A 10,527-nucleotide genomic window follows, 5' to 3' on the forward strand; every position below is an offset into this window, starting at 1 on the left:
CCTGAGAAAAGTACCCTGCGTTAGTTTCTGGGATAACCCCAAAAGTATCCCCCAACTGGTAGCCCTGAAGGGAACCAGTCTGCAACTGCTCTCGTTCTTACGCCAGAGCTGCAGGAAAGAAAGCGAACAAAAAGCAGAAAGAGCTGCAGCTAAGGGCACGAGAACTCTATCGGTGCATTACCTCCAGAGCCTCGGAGGGGAACACAGTGGTTAACCCGTGGGGAGACTGTGTGCGCTGCTACTATGCCTCCAATTGTATTACTCTAGGAAGCCATTCCTTAAACAGGGAGACCCGAATGCCTGAAGGAAGGCAGGAGTTGCCGCAGGTGGCAAGGACAGATACTCTCCCGGTGGAGGGGACCACTGCTTCACTAAAAGCTATAGTATCCACACTTAAGGGAAGTCCAGGGTCAATTGATCAAGTCAAAGGCCAGTTTATTAAGGTTAACGAGAGAGACACGGAACGTCTCCTTTCTACCGAGCCAAAATTAAGTTGTTGTACACTGTAATATTACCAGTATGGGTGTGACAGGGGTAGCTGGTCTGCCCCACCCTGCTGACTAGCAGTGGGTAGTTACACTTCGTTACAATTCTTATGGCTGATTTCAGCTGCTTTTAAAATACATCGCCACTATGAAGAGCAAAAGGGTTTGTATATAGTTGTCTATAGGGAAGGAACAATTATGAAATAAAGTACAGTAGTAACTCGGTTTAGGAGTAACTTTGAATACGAGTCTACAAACTCAACTTGGTTTATGAGAATTGTATCGATCTGTGAGCAAAGATTTCAAACCGTATGGGAATGTTATGTGGATAAACTTTGAGGGGACTAAAATGAAAGCAGTCAAATGGTGCCCAAACACCATCTATGCAGTGTTCACGTTCTTCTTACTCCATGTTCATGGCGTTTGAAAGTAAGGGCAAAAATAATCGTCTCTAAAAAGGTTCCTTATAAAAATTGAATGAGAAGAAAAAAGGATAAATCAAATGATTCAGTAAGTGATAGTGAAGGTCATTCTCATCTCCCACCAACCAAAGGTACGGAAGTGTGAGTTAATTTGTCAGCTATTTTTACTTTTCATTGTGATTTCTAATCTTTTACTTATTTCTGACGATAGGGGTTATAAATTGTCATTAATTTACATTACGAAACCTTTAAATCTGATGACATATGTTTATTTATGTGAATTTTCTTTATTTTTTATGGGAAAACTCGTAAACCAAGATACTGTACGACTGCATTGCTTTAAACTGAAGTTTTGTACACAACTCACCAGAAGAATTTTTCATTATTCTTGACATTTCCCGAATTGAGTCATTCTTGGTGTTGATACTTAGTTCCCGTAGCCTTCCGTCTTGATTCAGCAGGGAGAGCTTTCCTCTTGCTTATTGTCAAAGATTCTTACTACGTTCAGCACATAAAAATACATTTGTGCGGTCTCTAGCTTTCGAAACATCTGCCAGCAGGATTATCTTTCTGAAATGACTAATTTGATAATGGACGAATCACGTTGCATTAAAAACTTACAGTACAGTAATTAAACTGTATACAGTATACACTGTATAGAGTTATAAAAGGTTAAACAATTCAAAGTCAAGATACACAACATTCCAATCAAAATTAAAAAAACTGTTATTTAAATTCAGAACATTCAAACTATTTCTATATGGATCACCAATATTAAGAGCCTTAGGTCTAATTTCATTACAAATATTGAATAGTTTAGCATATACAGTTGACTTTACTTTTGGTTCCAATTGAAGAGGATGTACTAAAACACGCGGCAGAGCAGATGGTGACTCACAAACGTATACAGGTGCGGCAGTATGCTCGTGCAGCCTTAACCAGAGGAAAAGCTGTTGTTGAGAATTTGCACACGTTGGCATCAAAATTCAGCCGACCTGCATGACCTGAAAGCATAGTTAATGGTATTATTAACTAGATTAATCTCTGGAGGAAATTAAAACCTGATAAAAATGTCAAAATCTTCAAGATATTTGTGTTTTTTTTTAACTATGCAAAACTGAATCCTTTGATAAGAGTATGATTTCAGTGTAGATGGAACTCGGCTTTAAGAATTCATAATGGGGTTCATAATGAATGCACTGGCGGGTGGCTGGAGAGCCTGTCCCCTCGCCAGCACACTGCACAGACGCTTACGACCTTCGCCTATGACTTAAGGAGTGGACTCAGGGATGTATTATTAGGAAAAATACGAATCACTTTAAACATTTCTAATTATTCCTTCACAGATACAGATACAAACCCTAGCTCCTTTCAGGGGAGAAAGTTCCTATAATCAAGTCGACTTGTATCAAATACCAGGATGTCCAAAGACTTTGACCAAGGGAGATGTTTAAGTCTTGGCTTTTCTTTTCCATCCAATCAGAATCGGATGTTTCCAAAATTTAAACAGGGTATTGGGAGCACCAAGCATGGTTTGGAGATGCTCATTCTAATCCACCGAGACGAGAAAATGGGAACACATCACTGCAAGAGTGAGGATACTTGTAAATCGTTTTATAATTCGACTAATTCGAAAATTGTAAGGATTGTGAAGTTTACCGAGAGTAATGATTTTAAAGCTTATTTGTATAAGATAGGACTCCAGGTGGATTATTCTGGTGTTTATTCAAAGTATTGTTTTGGTAAAATGCGTTATAACTACGATGGAAAATCAACAAACAACGGTAAATCCACGTTTTATGGCGGTGTTATAATACAGTAGCTCGTGCCACGATTCCAGGAATTGTTGCCCGTCCCAACACCATAAACGCCCCATTCTTTCTTCTTCTTCGCTAATTGCCGGGCCATCTCACCCACAACAAAAAGGAAGTTGACCAACAGGGAGAAGATCGTACATGAAGATTGCGACTTCAATGACTTAGAGTAATGTAAGTACAGTATATACATCTATATTTATGTTAATGTAGTTCATTGGGACAAATGTAAATTTACTTTTTAGGTGTGAAATGGATTTCCTTTTACAAAATATGATTGTGTTACCTTGCTAAGAGTCAAATGGGTTGCAAATCAAACACAGGGTAGGCTAAGAATACGGCAGTCTAGCCGTTAGGTAAGGACACGACTTGTAGGTTAGGTTAAGTAGGGATGTTTAGGTCAGGTGGTGTTCTTGAGTAGAGGTTTTGCAGAACAACGGACAGGGGTTTTTGTAATGCGACGGCGATGTCTTACGAATCACTAGGAAAAAAGAAGGAAATTTCAATTTCATCATCATTATCATTATTAAAGGAGGAAATTAACCAGCCTCATGAATCAAGCTGGTCTCTTCAGAACTGGTCAAAAGGCAGTTTGGGGAGGTAACGTATGCATAATGTGGGGACAGAGAACGGTGAATGGATATATATTTACCAAGTTTATGAAAGAGTTGAAAATAAGTATAGGGCACGGCCATCATCATACATAGAGGTGGCCGCTATTATAAATAGAGATGGCCGCTATCATATAAACAGGTGACTGCTACCAAACATACAGGTGGCCGTTTTCATACATACAGGTAGCCACTATCATAGATTCAAGTGGCCGTTATTATAAATACAGGTGTCTGCTATCATACAAATGATCAAAAGATATTACGTAAAAACAACTAATTTACGAAATAACCTTTTGAAGGAATTCGTCTTCATACGATAGACAAGTGTCTACTCTAAACCTTATGGCAGTTGCCATAAATGTTTGCCGTGATACGGCTAATCACTAAGTACAATTGCTAAACTATTAGTTTAGGTAGTCCGTACCATTATGAAATATTTGTGTTCAATGTGGATAAAATAGAGCTGATATATATTGAAAAAAATAACTTAATCGTGGTTTCCTAGACTTCTAACTTCTCAAGACTGCGGCAATTTGCGGGCACTCTTCTTCTTCTTCTTCTTTCTTAATGTATTAGCACACGTCACCTATCAGGCAACCATAGTGCTATCCCTCTCATATTTTACTTTGTAACAAATCATAGAGTTTTCAGGAGGCCCGAGGACTTCAGGAAGACTGCTAGATGACGGTAGATCTTCTTCAATACATGTGGAGTTCCAGAGTCAGCCCCCAGGATCCTATCTAGCTGAAAAGGGACACCAATCCGAAACAGAGAATGTCTCAGAAACACTCTGGATGTAAAATATCGAGGGCAGTGTAGTATAATGTGCCTTACATCCTCTACTTCACCACAAGAGCAAAAAGGTGAATCCTCAAGGGAAAGGCGATGTAGATGGGCTTTCAGTCTTAAGTGTCCAACACAAAGTCGAAGAATTGCAGAGTTTAGCTTCCTTGATGCCAATGACGTTGTTAGAGCTGTCAACAAATTGGAGCCTTTGTAAGGTGACGGCCAAATCCCGTAGAAAACGGGAATATTCTGAACTATGGCCGTCGTTCTAAAAAAGATTTTGGCGGGAGAAGCTAACTTAAAAAACCCACCTAACCTATGCTAAAAGCTGTATCCTTACCCAGGGGGCCTTCCCCCCCGGTCCCCCCCCCCCCCCTTACACAAGTTTCCTTACCTACGAGTACGACGGGAGAAGCAAACCTAAAAAACCCACCTAACCTATGCTAAAAGCCGTATCCTTACCCAGGGGGGCTTCCCCCCCCCCCGGTCCCCCCCCCTTACACAAGTTTCCTTACCTACGAGTACGACGGGAGAAGCAAACTTAAAAAACCCACCTAACCTATGCTAAAAGCCGTGTCCTTACCCAGGGGGGCTGCGCCTCCCCGGACCCCCCCTTACACAACATATTTAAGATCCGTAGACCATTTCCAAACGTTTTTATTCTATACAAGATAACAGTCGGAGCGATAATAAGCAAATTAGGACGCTTAGCCGTAGCGCTTCAAACTACCCAACAAATTTGATCTTCTATATGGGCCAAGCTGAGAGAATTGAAGTTCCGCCTCTCTATCCAATCTCCACTTCTCCCATACAGCCCTACGATAAGCTGTGATATGTTCTGAAACTGGAATATGTACAGGATTCACTATGTTAACAAATGAATGAGCCCCTTTTGCAATGGAGTCCACAAGTTCATTTCCCTTGTCACCACTATGACTTGGAACCCACTGAAGTTTCACTACAATATTTTTCTCTTTCAATGACTTTAGATTGCAACAAATAGGATCCACCAACGATCGAAAACCAACTGCATAACAACGAATTAAATCTAAAGAAACCTTTGAATCCGTAAAAATAACAACTTTCGAATGATAAAGAAACTCTAAAACAAACCTCAAAGCCTTCATAACTTGGTCAAAAATCAAAACCTTCGTAAACAAACTTTTGTAAACAAACAAATGGCTCCCAAATGTATAATCAGAGTTTCGAACTATTTCATTGTGTAATATATTGAGGGTATTAAAGCACAAATAATATAAATATTACAAATTTCGATACAAATCAAGTCAAATAAACCCTAAAAATTAAAAAATATATATTAATTTTCTTCGTAATTAGAAAAAAAGGAAATCAAACTGTTTTAAACAAATGGCTCCCCGACAACTTAATCAAAGAAGTAGCGAACATAACTTTGGTACCACTAATGAACATTTTTATTAAAATTGAGCCAAAATGTAGAAAATAATTATCAGTTTTTTCGTAACTTGAGAATTTAAATTCCGATACAAATGTATCTTATTAACGTTGAAAAATCAATTACGGTTGGATAATGTCTAGAACTTGTACCATTAATGAAAATATTATTAAAATTGAGGCAAAAGTGTCACAAAACTTAGAAAAAATTATCAAAATACTTTTTCATAATTTAGGAATTTAAATTCCGATACAAATGTATCTATTTAACGTTGAAAAATCAATTATTATTGTAGTGAATAGAGCGGCTTAATGCCTCTCTCCAACATGGCATCTCCATACTGGCTGACAGTCGGCCAGTTTAGTCAGCCAGTGTATCTCGGAGTAGCCTCTTTGCCGATTTGACAGCTGTTTCTGCCCTGCCATTAGACTGGGGATACTGGGCCGACGACAGCCGGACCTTGACTCCCCATCTCCTGAAGAAGGCCTCCATCTCCTCGCTGGCCAAGTTCGTACCTCCGTCAGTTGATATTTGTTCCGGGGCTCCCCAACACGAGAAATATGATTGAAGGTGATTGCTGATTTTGTTAGATGTGGCACCATTGGGGAAATAAGCTACTTCTAACCAACCTGTTAGTCTATCTGCATGTACCATGTATAGACTGCCTTCTATCTGGAACATATCTGCGACGACTTGCTGGAAGGGGTATTCCACAGGGGGCGTGTGCATCATTTCTTCAGGAGGCAGTGAGGGGGCGTGTTCATCGCATGAAGTGCATTAGGCGCGGCGATGCTGAAGGTCCCCTTCTATTCCCGGCCAAGCGTAGAGTCGAGGCCTTGGTGTCCAGTATGTAGGTTAGCAGCTACCTGGTGGCGTAAATCCTCAGGGATGACCAAACGAACACATCCTTGGTCCACTGAGTATGTCACCAGATCCTGGTTGATGGCTAGCCAGTCCCGAACGCTGAAGAAGGGACGGAGGCAGGCAAGTTCTTGCAATTTCTGTTGGGGCCAGTCACCCGCTGCAACCCTGGCAAGCAAGAGCTGATATACAGGGTCGTTAGATGCGCCGCTCCTGATGCAGTCTTCATCCAACATGATGATGTCCAGTTCCAAGGCGGCCACGGTTGCACATGCCACTGCCACTTGAATGTCGTCCTCAAAATCCACGTCGGAAGCTTCGTAGGATGCTCGCATGGTCGGGTACCTTGAAAGAAAATCCGCGGCAGTGTTCCTTTTTCCGGGCAGGTATTTCATGTGGAACTTGAACTGGAGTGTCTTCTCTTTCAGGTTGAATAATATTGGGTTGATGACGTCCTTGAGGGCTCTGTCACCCAGCAGTTTGATGAGTGGACGGTGGTCCGTGATGATGGTGAGATTAGGACACCCAAGTAGGAACAACCTGGCCTTCCGCAAGCACCAGGTAACTGCCAGGGCTTCTCCTTCTACGGGGACATACCTAGCTTCAGAGGGGGTGAGGTGTCGACTACCACACAGGGCAAGGCATCAGGTGCCCTTGCAACAAAAGGGGCTGTCAGCTGACTGACAAACGCAATACTGCTGAAGGACTATGAAACCGATGCCTTCCTTGCTCCAATCCGTCATTATCGTCGTAGGGCGTGTCTTGTCGTAATATGCCAAGCCGTCCTTGGCTAATTGACAGATGACCTCCTGTGCCTGCTGGAGTTTGTCACGTAGCTGGCTATCTCAGTAGGCGTTTTTTCCGGTGGGTTTTCTGAGGAGGTCCTTAAAGGGCTCCATGATGGGTGCTGTTGCAAGAAAGGGAGCTAATTGATTCAAGAATCCGAACCACGACCTAATATCCGTGATGGAGGGTTTCTCTGGCATATGGAAGTTACGAATGGCGTCTAGTCGTTCATCTGTGAGCTTGTATGACTCCCATCCCAGGTGATAAAAGACGAAAGTAACCTCTCTCTTGCAGAATTTAAACTTCTCGGGCTTGAGTGTGATACCTGCAGAGGCACACGACAAGAATTCATAAACATGCCAGAATGCCTCTTCGATGCTGTGATCGTATAGCAAAGTGTCGTCAATGCATTTATGCTTTCTGGTGATGTCTTGCAGGGCATCATCAAACCTTTTTGTGTAGGCGTCGGACGCCGAACAGTGACCCATGGGTGTTCTACGGGGGTGATGAAGGTTGTGAGTGGGCGGCTGTCCTCGTCCAATTCCACTTGATGGAAACCCCAGTGGGCGTCCGCCGTAGTCTTGTACGTGTGAATGGGGATGCTTGAAATCATGTCGAAGGGTGCCGGTGTATGATGAGTCTCACGAAGACAGTGGGCGTTGAGGCGCTGGAAGTCTACTGTGCGGCGAGGTTGACCCGTCTTCTTGGCTACTACAACCATCCTCGCACACCATTCCGTTGCATCCCCCACTGGGACTGGTTCTATCACACCCTTCCGAACGTCCTCGTCAAGTTGGGCCTTGACCTCCTCTTCCCAATGCTTAGGGATTGTTGCGGGCATGTGACAGGCATAAGGCACGGCATCAGGCAACAAATGGATGCGGTGCTCCTTGCCCATCATTGCAGGTAAAGGTTCCCATGTTGTGTTAAAGGTTGTTGATGAGAAATGCAGTAATAGCCATTCCTCAAGTCTTGGTATATTCTCCTCCACAGGCGGGATGGGTAAGGTGGCTGGCTTCATTGTCTTAGGAGAGTTAGGCCGTGCGACTTCTTCGTTAAGCACATCAGCTGATGCAACGAGATGGTAGGGGTGAGGGAAGCCAGGCGGTACTATTCCAAGCTCCTTACAAGCATTCAGTGATATATAGAAGTTCTTGGCCGTCGGCACAAAGTAAACCTCCTGCTTTGTGCATCGCCCATCTATATCAATGAAGCATGCCGTTGATCTGAGACATCTCACTCGGAGATTAGCTACGTCCCTCAGACCTGTTTGCGGCTGAAACTCCAGGGGATTTATTTGCAGGCTTGAAAGAATCATGGGTCCGGCAACGCAGATCTGTGCTCCTGTATCTGCTACGATGAGTGTAGATACTGAATTCCCGTTCCTATGGGAAACACAAGCCTTGCTTGTAGGGTGGGGTGAGAGGTGTGTGTCTGCAACAATCACTAAACTCAAGGCAAGCGGCGCTTTCTTCGTACTCCTACAGCATTTCTGAAAGTGCCCTGCCTTTTGGCCCCCGTGGCACGTCATACTTTTTGCGGGGCACGAAGCTCGACCAAACGGATGGCGTCGCCCACAATTTCCGCAACACTTTACATTGAAGTTGCCGCACAACGCCGCGACGTCTGGCTCTACGTCATCCCTGCCTGTGACGTCATCACTCGAGGTGCCAGCAGATTCCCTCTCACCGATAGCGACATGCGGGACACTTTCAACGTCTTGGTGTGCAGCTTCAAAAGTGCAGCACAGTGCCTGAAAGGCATCTACACTTTTAAATGTATCACATGCCTGAAAAACGTGCCTTTTTAATACAGGGTCACTGAAGCCTAACATTATTTTCCGCAATAGCATGTATTTTATCAAGCACTCCCCGCATTTAGGACACTGAAAATCACAGTCGGTGGCCTTCTGAGCACACCTCGAAAAAATAGTCGCTCACTGACTCCTCGCTCCCTTGTGCGAGGGCAAAGAATTCAGACCCCTGCACTGCCTGATTTGACGACCGCAACACAATATTCCCAGTGGCATCCAGAGCCGCGTCTGGGGCGAGGGCGTTCCATTTGGCATCTGAATACCGAGCGTCCAGTGCACGCTGCAACGCCGGCACACAGTTGAGCCTAATGTGCAGGACAACATCCTGCAGTGGGAACTTGTTAAGGTGAATCCAACACGTCATTGAACGTCTCCAGGATCTGAACGCTGCCGAGGACATTACCGAATCACACTTCTCAGGGGCAGCAGAGACAGGAACTTCACTGGCACGAGCTCCGGAACCGGGTAGGGCATCCTGAAGGGAACAGATGGCGTGTTGCTGGTCTGCAATTAACATCTGTGCTTGCATCACGGCCTGTGACAAGGCCCTTGGCATTGCAGGTGAGGCCTGCCTCGGCGTGCCCATGGGTGGTCGACGTATCTGGGGCATAGCTTGGTTCTCATCCTACTCACTGGGCCATGTTGTGTTTGCCATGAGACAACATTCTGGTGACCGAACTTTATGACAAGATACTCAAGAGCCGACTGACTGGCAACAGCGTATGCAGATGCATGCTCGGCAGCGCATGGCCGAAAAACATATTGTACACAGCAAACTGTAGTTTCAGTTTCTGTCCTCCACACACACAGCTTAGTCAATGTTAAATTGTACTGTATAAATATTGTAAAGTACAGAATTACAGAAATATATGCTATGTGTGCTGTGAGTCAAGTCCTCCGGACGAAAACAGTGAACACTTAAGAGTTCAGTTTAGCTTTAGTGATACAGTAGTATATTAAAGTAAAATACACTGCAGAACCAGCTGGACAATCTTACAAACAAACCATAAAGGAGCAACTAAAAGGGAGTAATTTTAGAAGAGCTGCTTTTACCATAGCTAAAGTCTCTCTTCTACCCTTACCCTTTAGAGGAAAGTAGCCACTGGACAATTACAGTGCTGTATTTAACCCCTTAGGCAAAGAAGAATTGTTTGGGAATTTCCGCATTGTCAGGTGTGTGAGGACAGAGGAGAATGTGTAAAGAAGAGGCCAGACTATTCGGTTGTATGTCGGTAAAGGAAGAATGAACCATAACCCGATAAAAGGATCTAATGTAATCGATTCCTACATTTAATTGCAATTGTTTCTCTGAGCTCTTCTTCTAAAAGCTTAGTTGTATCAAACCTAGGTGTTCTATCTACCTTTCTGTTGGGTGCTTCCAGTTTTAATTTCAGTGTGGCAATGAGGAGGAGCTGGTGGTCACTACCAATATCTGCACCTCTATAGCTTCTTACATTTCTCAGAGTCCTCCTTCTCTCTTTATTAATGGCAATTTGGTCTGTTTGATTGTTGTCATTGCCACATGGTGAAGT

General features: G+C 43.5%; 1 long non-coding RNA gene across 1 annotated transcript; it reads right to left on the reverse strand.

Moving 5' to 3' along the window:
- Positions 1-1,291: 1,291 nt before the first annotated feature.
- Positions 1,292-3,855, reverse strand: LOC137633546 (uncharacterized). The gene is made up of 3 exons (XR_011042265.1): positions 3,760-3,855; positions 1,747-1,911; positions 1,292-1,477 (listed from the first exon to the last, which is right to left on the reverse strand). It is a non-coding gene; the product is annotated as an uncharacterized lncRNA (long non-coding RNA).
- Positions 3,856-10,527: the final 6,672 nt, after the last annotated feature.

The sequence above is a fragment of the Palaemon carinicauda genome, chromosome 43 (assembly GCF_036898095.1).
Source record: "Palaemon carinicauda isolate YSFRI2023 chromosome 43, ASM3689809v2, whole genome shotgun sequence".
Taxonomy (NCBI): Eukaryota; Metazoa; Arthropoda; class Malacostraca; order Decapoda; family Palaemonidae; genus Palaemon; species Palaemon carinicauda.